This window comes from Pseudophryne corroboree, chromosome 3 (assembly GCF_028390025.1).
Source record: "Pseudophryne corroboree isolate aPseCor3 chromosome 3, aPseCor3.hap2, whole genome shotgun sequence".
In the NCBI taxonomy this organism is placed as follows: Eukaryota; Metazoa; Chordata; class Amphibia; order Anura; family Myobatrachidae; genus Pseudophryne; species Pseudophryne corroboree.
This window is the reverse complement of record NC_086446.1, coordinates 674,338,225-674,348,369: the sequence shown is the minus strand read 5'-3', so window position 1 is coordinate 674,348,369 and position 10,145 is coordinate 674,338,225. Positions and strand designations below refer to the sequence as shown.

Sequence of the window (10,145 nt, the reverse complement as noted above, 5' to 3'; positions counted from 1 at the left end):
TATACCAAAGTTCTAAAACGGGCGGGAGAGTGCGGATGACTCTGCAGCACCGATTGACCAAACTTGAGGTCATCATCGGCCAGGGTATCAAACTTGTAAAACTTTGCAAAAGTGTTTGAACCCGACCAAGTAGCTGCTCGGCAAAGTTGCAATGCCGAGACCCCCCGGGTAGACGCCCAGGACGAGCCCACCTTTCTAGTAGAATAGGCCTTCACCGATTTCAGTAACGGCAATCCAGCCGTGGAATGAGCATGCTGAATCGTATTACAGATCCAGCGTGCAATGGTCTGCTTGGAAGCAGGACACCCAATCTTGTTGGGAGCATACAGGACAAACAGAGCCTCCGTTTTCCTAACCTGAGCCGTTCTGGTGACATAAAGTTTCAAAGCTCTGACCACATCCAGAGACCTTGACTCAATTAAGGCGTCAGTAGCCACTGGCACCACAATAGGTAGGTTCATGTGGAAAGATGAAACCACCTTCGGCAGAAATTGCTGACGAGTCCTCAACTCTGCTCTATCTTCATGGAAGATCAAAGATAAGAAAAACCAACAAAAGAGAGTTGGAAAGTAGACTTGTGTGGGAGCACACAATTCAGAGAATTGAGTGTGTGTTACTCAATACTGATAAAACATAATTTTATTAATTATTAAAAAGATGACTATAGGAGTAAGTTATGAATAAGTTAGTGTAGCTACGCGAAAATATAGCACTATATTCTATATAATTAAATTGGTTTTCAATACCACAGTGAGAACCGGAAATTAGTGTCTTTGGCCTCGTGGTTTTACTGAGATCATAATATCAATTCTGTGAGATATATGACCGTCATTTATTCTACAGCAATCCTATTCAGGATTAGTTAGTCGTAGAGAATTAAATCATGAGTCATACAGAACCGAGTGCTAATTGGTATTATTAGGGATCACTCTAGATCGGGCAGAAGAATTTTTTGCAGTACCAGGGTGTTCCAGGGTGGTCTCCCATCCGAGTACTGACCCGGCCCTCCACTGCTTGGCTTCCAAGATCAGACGAGATCGGGCATCTCCAGCGGGGTATGTCCACAATTTTAATCTGCCCGTTCAGTCAATCCCAATACCCGTATTGCCACAGTGATGATCTGAGTCAATCGTGTGTAAGATATCTGAATCTCATGTCCATAGAGATGAAATTCTGGCAATATTGATCATATACAGTAATTGAATACCAGGGCATCCACTATGCAAGTGGACAAAATTATGGTGAGAACAGTTAGCATATACAGGGATATCTATGCAATGGTATCCGCTTTCATAGCCGGAAAAGAATAGTAATAATAGGGCGACAATTATAGCAATCCTGTTGCTGTAATAATTATTGTGCAATCACAAATACATTAGCCCAAGATAATTTATATCACACGCACCAGAGCTATTTCTCACCGTCTGTGAGCCTCTGAATCCTGATGTATTGGAAAAAGAGATTGTAATTTATACATCATGCCAGAGAGGCTAGAGTGAAAAAAAGAGAGCAGCAAAAAAACACAGCTGAGGATATTCTTTGATATCCACAGTGGAAGACAATGCACCCAGTTAAGTAGCAATTTGCTGCAGAGTTAGAACCAATATATAGCTGGGAAATTCTTTGTACAATTATCGGCCGTACTGAAAATTATATCCTGGTTTGTTCCCAATGCCTATTTGGTACCATTCAGGTTCAAAAAACCTCTTGGAGCAAATAAGAGTATCTATGAATGCTCAATAATGCTCATAGAGCTATAAGATTGAAGCTGTCACTGGTAGGCATGTAAGGACAGTACATAAATTTGCTTCCACAGTATGCTGTTAATACACATAGGCAGCATCTATGTGTTTGAAAAGAAATAATAATAATAAATAGCTTGTTAAGGCTGAAAAAAAAATGCACAAAAGGAGAGAGAGTGTTTATGGTGTATAAGGTATGTGTTAATACGATACCAGTCCCACAAAGTGCTGCCTATGGAGGATTGCCGCTGGTGAGTCCTGTAGGTAACGAGGCTCCAGAGGTGTAGTGTGTAAGGATGTGCCCTGTGGGCACATCCATGTTGTGGTCCCTAGCTGGGGCAGCTTGTCTGTCCCCAGCGCTTGGTGCGTGGCGGCGGGTGTCCGGTGCAGGGATTACCCTTTTCCCTGCACCGGACAGGAGGCTGCAGGAGGATTTAAATCTTGGCGCCCTCCGGGAGCCAATCGCGGCTCCCGGAGCGGCAGCCAATCGGAGAGTGACGCGGCGAGCCAATCGGCGCTCGCCGCGTCATAGGCCCCGCCCCCGGCGTCTGACGTTAGACGCCGGGCAGGAGCCGAAGAGACCGCGCGCGCGGAAGAGCGCGAAGAAAGAAGACGGGCGGGAGAAGAAAGAAGACGCCGCACGGAGGAGCCAGAAGAAGTCGTCGCGGTCGGAGTTCGGGTGGCCGCGGAAGAGGCCTGAAGACGTCTGGCGGCAGGAGGATGTCCAGCGGCGGCTGGACGCGGCGAGGCGACGGCGGCGCCGCTGGCCAGGACGGGCCAGCGGCCGAAGAGGGCACCGAAGATCCCTGGAGCAGGTGAGGCCTCAGTGAGGCAACTTCGCCCCCTCCCCTCTTCCTCCCTCGACCACCAGGGACGGGCATTAGGCCCGAGGGCACAATTCAGGCACTAGGCCTGTTGCGCAGATAGGAGGTTTGGGGGCCAATATTTGATTAGGTGGTTTGAGCATTAGGCCCAAGCCACCCTATCCCTGTGCCCAGTTAGGCGGGCACTAGGCCCGGGGGCAAATCAGGCAATAGGCCTGTGGGGACGTTAGAGGGCAGTAGGCCCTAGTGTATTTGTGGCCAATTAGGGATACATTAAGGTGACCTTGGGCACAAGGCCCAGGTCACCCAACGGGCAGCAAGTTAGGCGGGCGCTAGGCCCGTGGGTGAAGTCAGGCCTCCGGCCTGTGTGCAGTTAGGGGGCGCTAGGCCCAGTGAATAAGAGCCCCCGAGGTGAGTACAGGTGGCCCTGGGCACTAGGCCCAGGCCACCTCGAGGTATTTAGGAAGGCAGAGCTGAGGCCCACATGAGGGAAGGCGCAGGAGGTGGGTGGGCCGTGCGGTGCCCACCCCCTTCCAGCGGCAGATAGGGATTAAAAAGGGACAGCACCGTTTTATATTGTATTTCCGATGTGTGTTGTTACCGTGCAGGGCGAATTGCTGTTATAATGTTTGTGCATAGTTATGTCGCACCACACCCACAGAGCTAGTTTGAGGGCTCTGCCGTTATAGTTAGTATAAGGTGTGACACTAGGTCTAGTTAGGCCCTGCACGGCTGTTTCTTTCTTTTGCCTCCTTACAGGGACCTGTACTGGAGAAGATCGGAGTACCGGAGTGTAAGACGGTGAGTAACCACGGTCTGAGTGTATGGTTGTGTTTCTTTCTATCTCCCTTCCTTCAGGGCAACGGTGAGCCTTGCACGGCTGTGCAAGGCGGAATTTCCACCTGGTGCGAAAGTGCCGATAGGTGAAATTCGGGCTCTGAGGCGGACGCCAATGATGACCCCCACCTAGCCCGAAAGCGCTATTTTTCTAGAGGTCGGAGGGCGTTTCGGTCCACAAGTAGGAGGACGGCACTCAGCAATCTCTTTCCTCCTAGGTCGTCGTGTCCGGGTCCGACGGAAGAGTTGCCAGGTCCGTTGAATGTTCCGGTACCTGAAGGTGAGAGAGAGCGGTGCCTGGTGAGTACAGAGTCTACACCTGCACGGCAGCAGGCACCACACGCACCCCGCAGCCGCACCTCTCACACTTGGCGTAGTCGGCAGGATAAAAGAGACCGGATCACGGACACGATGTGGAACGCCACCAAGAAGACCTCCCTGCGGACGGTTCCGGAGAAGACTCACCCCCGGACGTGTGCGGACCAGAGCGACTGGGTGACGGTGTCAGGGGCAGACATCCTGAAGATGGTGCAGCGGTCGGTCCAGCGTGGAAAAGAAGAGCGCCGGGAGAAGGGGCGCAAGAAAGCCGATGTGACGCCCTGCAAGAGATGTCTGCAAGCGGGGCACTTTGCCGACGAGTGTACGTGGCGAGAGACGTCCCCAAAGAAGGTGGTCCAGGAAGCGGACCGAAGACGTCAGAAGGGCCAAGCGAAGAAGGAGTCCTGGTGTTTGCTCTGCGGAAACTACGGGCATGAGCACAACAGTTGTCCCTGGGACGAAGAGTCGAGCGAAGACGAGGTTGATTCCCGGTGTGAAAGCTGTGGAGATCCCCGACATCGGCTCCTGGAATGCCCATGGACGGAAGACAGGACGGACTACGAGGCCACGGTGAAGCAGATGACGGAGTCTCGTCAGCAGCTTTGGGACCGGGTGGCTGCAGAGCCTGTGTGTGCGCTCTGCGAGGCGAGAGGACATGCGCTTCCCGATTGTCCGTGGGATGAAGACCGGATGATTGCGGATGGTCGCGCCCAGAGATGGGAGGAGGAAACCAGGGAAATGGAGCGGAAGGCCTTGCTTGAAGTTAATTCGCAGGTGCCCATTTCCTCTGAGCCGGAACCAACGGGTGAAGATTCCCCAGTGAAGGAGGTGGACCAGGAACCCGTCTTGGAGAAGGTGGCAGTGGCCCTCCCTTGTTGGAAGTGTCGGCGACCAGGACATGCGGCCAGTGAGTGCCCCTGGGAAGATGCCGCGGACCTACTCTGTCCCAGGAAAGTGACCCCAGTAAGGCAGAATCCTTTCCCGCATGAGGCGGAGGTGGACGACTGGGAGGTGAAGAGACCACGCTGCGAAGAAAAGCGTGAAGACCCAGTGACGGAGACGTCCGGAATCTCCCCGCGATGGAACCGTCCACGTCCAGGACGTGCGGAACAGGAGTGTCCTGGGTACCAAAAGATGCCAGCGGAAGCAAAGGAGTACGCTGAGGAAGTCACGATGCCAGCGGAAGCGAAGGAGTACGCTGAGGAAGAAGAGATGCCAGCGGAAGCGAAGGAGTACGCTGAGGAAACAGAGGTGCCAGCGGAAAGGACTAAGTACGCTGAGGAGGAAAATAATACCCCAGTCCAGATATCGGAGGAAGACTCTGACTACGGTGAGCTGTCCGCCAACGAATCCCTCCCAGAACAGATGGAGGACGACTCTGGCATCGGAAGCGCCGACGAGAGTGACTGGCAGGATCGGGTGAAGTCATGCTCCCAGTTGAATGCCCTCCGTGAAGAGGAGGAGATAGTCCTGGAGCAAGAATACCTGCCGGGAGTGCCGAAATGGACGGACGTACGGGGAGAGGATCGCGATGCCGTGGGAGGACCCGTTCCAGAGGAAGACACAGGACCTTTGGAGATGCCCCACGAGGAACTGCGACATGTGGTGGCTGTTGCCCGGGAGGAAACGGATGCCCCGGAGGATTCCGCTGTTGGGTGGTGGTCCATACCACACCCGGAAGACAGGGACGAAGCCACAGACGATATCGGAGGCCAAGAGTGGGTGACTGTTGTCCCCGTGGAGGAAGATTCCCCTTGGTGGCCAACGTCAAGCGACCGTGAGGAGATGCCACTCCCCCAGAGGATCCGCCGATGGAGGTCAGGACGTAAGAGGAACCCGGAGCTGGAGGAGGAAGGGTGTGGGGTCACGGCCGGTCCAGGCTGGGCCCTCGAACACAACCTCGCCGGAGGGACCTCGGAATTCCCTGACCCGCGGACAATGGAAGTCGTGAGGAACTTTGTAGGGACTACAAAGGAAAAAGGGGGGGGGGGGTAAATGTAAGGATGTGCCCTGTGGGCACATCCATGTTGTGGTCCCTAGCTGGGGACAGCGCTGGGGCAGCTTGTCTGTCCCCAGCGCTTGGTGCGTGGCGGCGGGTGTCCGGTGCAGGGATTACCCTTTTCCCTGCACCGGACAGGAGGCTGCAGGAGGATTTAAATCTTGGCGCCCTCCGGGAGCCAATCGCGGCTCCCGGAGCGGCAGCCAATCGGAGAGTGACGCGGCGAGCCAATCGGCGCTCGCCGCGTCATAGGCCCCGCCCCCGGCGTCTGACGTCCGACGCCGGGCGGGAGCCGAAGAGACCGCGCGCGCGGAAGAGCGCGAAGAAAGAAGATGGGCGGGAGAAGAAAGAAGACGCCGCACGGAGGAGCCAGAAGAAGTCGTCGCGGTCGGAGTTCGGGTGGCCGCGGAAGAGGCCTGAAGACGTCCGGCGGCAGGAGGATGTCCAGCGGCGGCTGGACGTGGCGAGGCGACGGCGGCGCCGCTGGCCAGGACGGGCCAGCGGCCGAAGAGGGCACCGAAGATCCCTGGAGCAGGTGAGGCCTCAGTGAGGCAACTTCGCCCCCTCCCCTCTTCCTCCCTCGACCACCAGGGACGGGCATTAGGCCCGAGGGCACAATTCAGGCACTAGGCCTGTTGCGCAGATAGGAGGTTTGGGGGCCAATATTTGATTAGGTGGTTTGGGCATTAGGCCCAAGCCACCCTATCCCTGTGCGCAGTTAGGCGGGCACTAGGCCCGGGGGCAAATCAGGCAATAGGCCTGTGGGGACGTTAGAGGGCAGTAGGCCCTAGTGTATTTGTGGCCAATTAGGGATACATTAAGGTGACCTTGGGCACAAGGCCCAGGTCACCCAACGGGCAGCAAGTTAGGCGGGCGCTAGGCCCGTGGGTGAAGTCAGGCCTCCGGCCTGTGTGCAGTTAGGGGGCGCTAGGCCCAGTGAATAAGAGCCCCCGAGGTGAGTACAGGTGGCCCTGGGCACTAGGCCCAGGCCACCTCGAGGTATTTAGGAAGGCAGAGCTGAGGCCCACATGAGGGAAGGCGCAGGAGGTGGGTGGGCCGTGCGGTGCCCACCCCTTTCCAGCGGCAGATAGGGATTAAAAAGGGACAGCACCGTTTTATATTGTATTTCCGATGTGTGTTGTTACCGTGCAGGGCGAATTGCTGTTATAATGTTTGTGCATAGTTATGTCGCACCACACCCACAGAGCTAGTTTGAGGGCTCTGCCGTTATAGTTAGTATAAGGTGTGACACTAGGTCTAGTTAGGCCCTGCACGGCTGTTTCTTTCTTTTGCCTCCTTACAGGGACCTGTACTGGAGAAGATCGGAGTACCGGAGTGTAAGACGGTGAGTAACCACGGTCTGAGTGTATGGTTGTGTTTCTTTCTATCTCCCTTCCTTCAGGGCAACGGTGAGCCTTGCACGGCTGTGCAAGGCGGAATTTCCACCTGGTGCGAAAGTGCCGATAGGTGAAATTCGGGCTCTGAGGCGGACGCCAATGATGACCCCCACCTAGCCCGAAAGCGCTATTTTTCTAGAGGTCGGAGGGCATTTCGGTCCACAGGTAGGAGGACGGCACTCAGCAATCTCTTTCCTCCTAGGTCGTCGTGTCCGGGTCTGACGGAAGAGTTGCCAGGTCCGTTTAATGTTCCGGTACCTAAAGGTGAGAGAGAGCGGTGCCTGGTGAGTACAGAGTCTACACCTGCACGGCAGCAGGCACCACACGCACCCCGCAGCCGCACCTCTCACACTGTGTAACTGAAGCCGCGTGCTGACTTCAGTGCGGGAGGTGTGAAGAAATCGTCGGCTATTTGGTGCTGCTGGCTTCCACATGTAGCTGCTACTCTCCGGAGTGATGCAGCGTGTGATCGCGGTGTATCTCCCTGCTCCCGGCGGCTTGCCGCCGTTGCCCGGGTAACTGTCCTTGAGGTCCGGTTTGATGCGATCACGTGTGCGCACCACGTGACCGCAGGAGTGACGTACATTTCGCAGTGTAGTTTGATCACAGAACGTAGTGTGATCAGTAAGAGCTTCTTATTTAAGGACGGTGCTAGACGTTGATTGGGTATTAAATTATGATGGACACTTTTCTTAGCCTATCCTCTGGTCTGTATAGGACATCAGTCAGAGTAAGGAAAAAGCCAGATAATCTGCACACCAATATATGTACCAATTAATTGACATATTTTGGTAAATGTAATAGATAATAATATATGCCAATTCGATAATAGATTAAATATTTAGCATTATTGTAATTTTAATTATTATGATTAATAAATATACATATTGAAGATAGAGGAATAGAGTATCATGTATTATGATCTAATTAGTTAAAGTTTTTTAAGGTTAATTAGCTTATCATAATTTAATACCCAATCAACGTCTAGCACCGTCCTTAAATAAGAAGCTCTTACTGATCACACTACGTTCTGTGATCAAGCTACACTGCGAAACGTACGTCACTCCTGCGGTCACGTGGTGCGCACACGTGATCGCATCAAACCGGAACTCAAGGACAGTTACCCGGGCAACGCGGCAAGCCGCCGGGAGCAGGGAGATACACCGCGATCACGCGCTGCATCACTCCGGAGAGTAGCAGCTACATGTGGAAGCCAGCAGCACCAAATAGCCGACGATTTCTTCACACCTCCCGCACTGAAGTCAGCACGCGGCTTCAGTTACACTACACCTCTGGAGCCTCGTTACCTACAGGACTCACCAGCGGCAATCCTCCATAGGCAGCACTTTGTGGGACTGGTATCGTATTAACACATACCTTATACACCATAAACACTCTCTCTCCTTTTGTGCATTTTTTTTTCAGCCTTAACAAGCTATTTATTATTATTATTTCTTTTCAAACACATAGATGCTGCCTATGTGTATTAACAGCATACTGTGGAAGCAAATTTATGTACTGTCCTTACATGCCTACCAGTGACGGCTTCAATCTTATAGCTCTATGAGCATTATTGAGCATTCATAGATACTCTTATTTGCTCCAAGAGGTTTTTTGAACCTGAATGGTACCAAATAGGCATTGGGAACAAACCAGGATATAATTTTCAGTACGGCCGATAATTGTACATAGAATTTCCCAGCTATATATTGGTTCTAACTCTGCAGCAAATTGCTACTTAACTGGGTGCATTGTCTTCCACTGTGGATATCAAAGAATATCCTCAGCTGTGTTTTTTTGCTGCTCTCTTTTTTTCACTCTAGCCTCTCTGACATGATGTATAAATTACAATCTCTTTTTCCAATACATCAGGATTCAGAGGCTCACAGACGGTGAGAAATAGCTCTGGTGCGTGTGATGTAAATTATCTTGGGCTAATGTATTTGTGATTGCACAATAATTATTACAGCAACAGGATTGCTATAATTGTCGCCCTATTATTACTATTCTTTTCCGGCTATGAAAGCGGATACCATTGCATAGATATCCCTGTATATGCTAACTGTTCTCACCATAATTTTGTCCACTTGCATAGTGGATGCCCTGGTATTTAATTACTGTATATGATCAATATTGCCAGAATTTCATCTCTATGGACATGAGATCCAGATATCTTACACACGATTGACTCAGATCATCACTGTGGCAATACGGGTATTGGGATTGACTGAACGGGCAGATTAAAATTGCGGACATACCCCGCTGGAGATGCCCGATCTCGTCTGATCTTGGAAGCCAAGCAGTGGAGGGCCGGGTCAGTACTCGGATGGGAGACCACCCTGGAACACCCTGGTACTGCAAAAAATTCTTCTGCCCGATCTAGAGTGATCCCTAATAATACCAATTAGCACTCGGTTCTGTATGACTCATGATTTAATTCTCTACGACTAACTAATCCTGAATAGGATTGCTGTAGAATAAATGACGGTCATATATCTTACAGAATTGCTATTATGATCTCAGTAAAACCACGAGGCCAAAGACCCTGATTTCCGGTTCTCACTGTGGTATTGAAAACCAATTTAATTATATAGAATATAGTGCTATATTTTCGCGTAGCTACACTACTTATTCATAACTTACTCCTATAGTCATCTTTTTAATAATGAATTAATAAAATTATGTTTTATCAGTATTGAGTAACACACATTCAATCCTCTGAATTGTGTGCTCCCACACAAGAGTCTACTTTCCAACTCTCTTTTGTTGGTTTTTCTTAGCTTATACCCCCATTGACTCTAGGGAGCACCACTGATAGCAACGAATATTTGCAAAAAAATAATTTTTCACATGCATTAGGTTGCTGTATCTAGAACGCAAATTAGCGTCATAAATCAGTCTTCCAGAGGTCATTAGAAATTCAATGTAAGACTAGTGCGGTCCCAAAAAAAGCTTTCATGGAAAATCAAATAAGGGCTCTTGTGAGACAAGGCCGCTAACTCAGACACCCGCCTTGTGGATGCCAAGG

General features: G+C 51.5%; 2 pseudogenes; one reads left to right on the top strand and one right to left on the bottom strand.

Moving 5' to 3' along the window:
• Positions 1-949: 949 nt before the first annotated feature.
• Positions 950-1,069, bottom strand: LOC134897919 (5S ribosomal RNA; annotated as a pseudogene).
• An 8,292-nt stretch (positions 1,070-9,361) lies between these two features.
• Positions 9,362-9,481, top strand: LOC134897600 (5S ribosomal RNA; annotated as a pseudogene).
• The last annotated feature ends 664 nt before the right edge of the window (positions 9,482-10,145 follow it).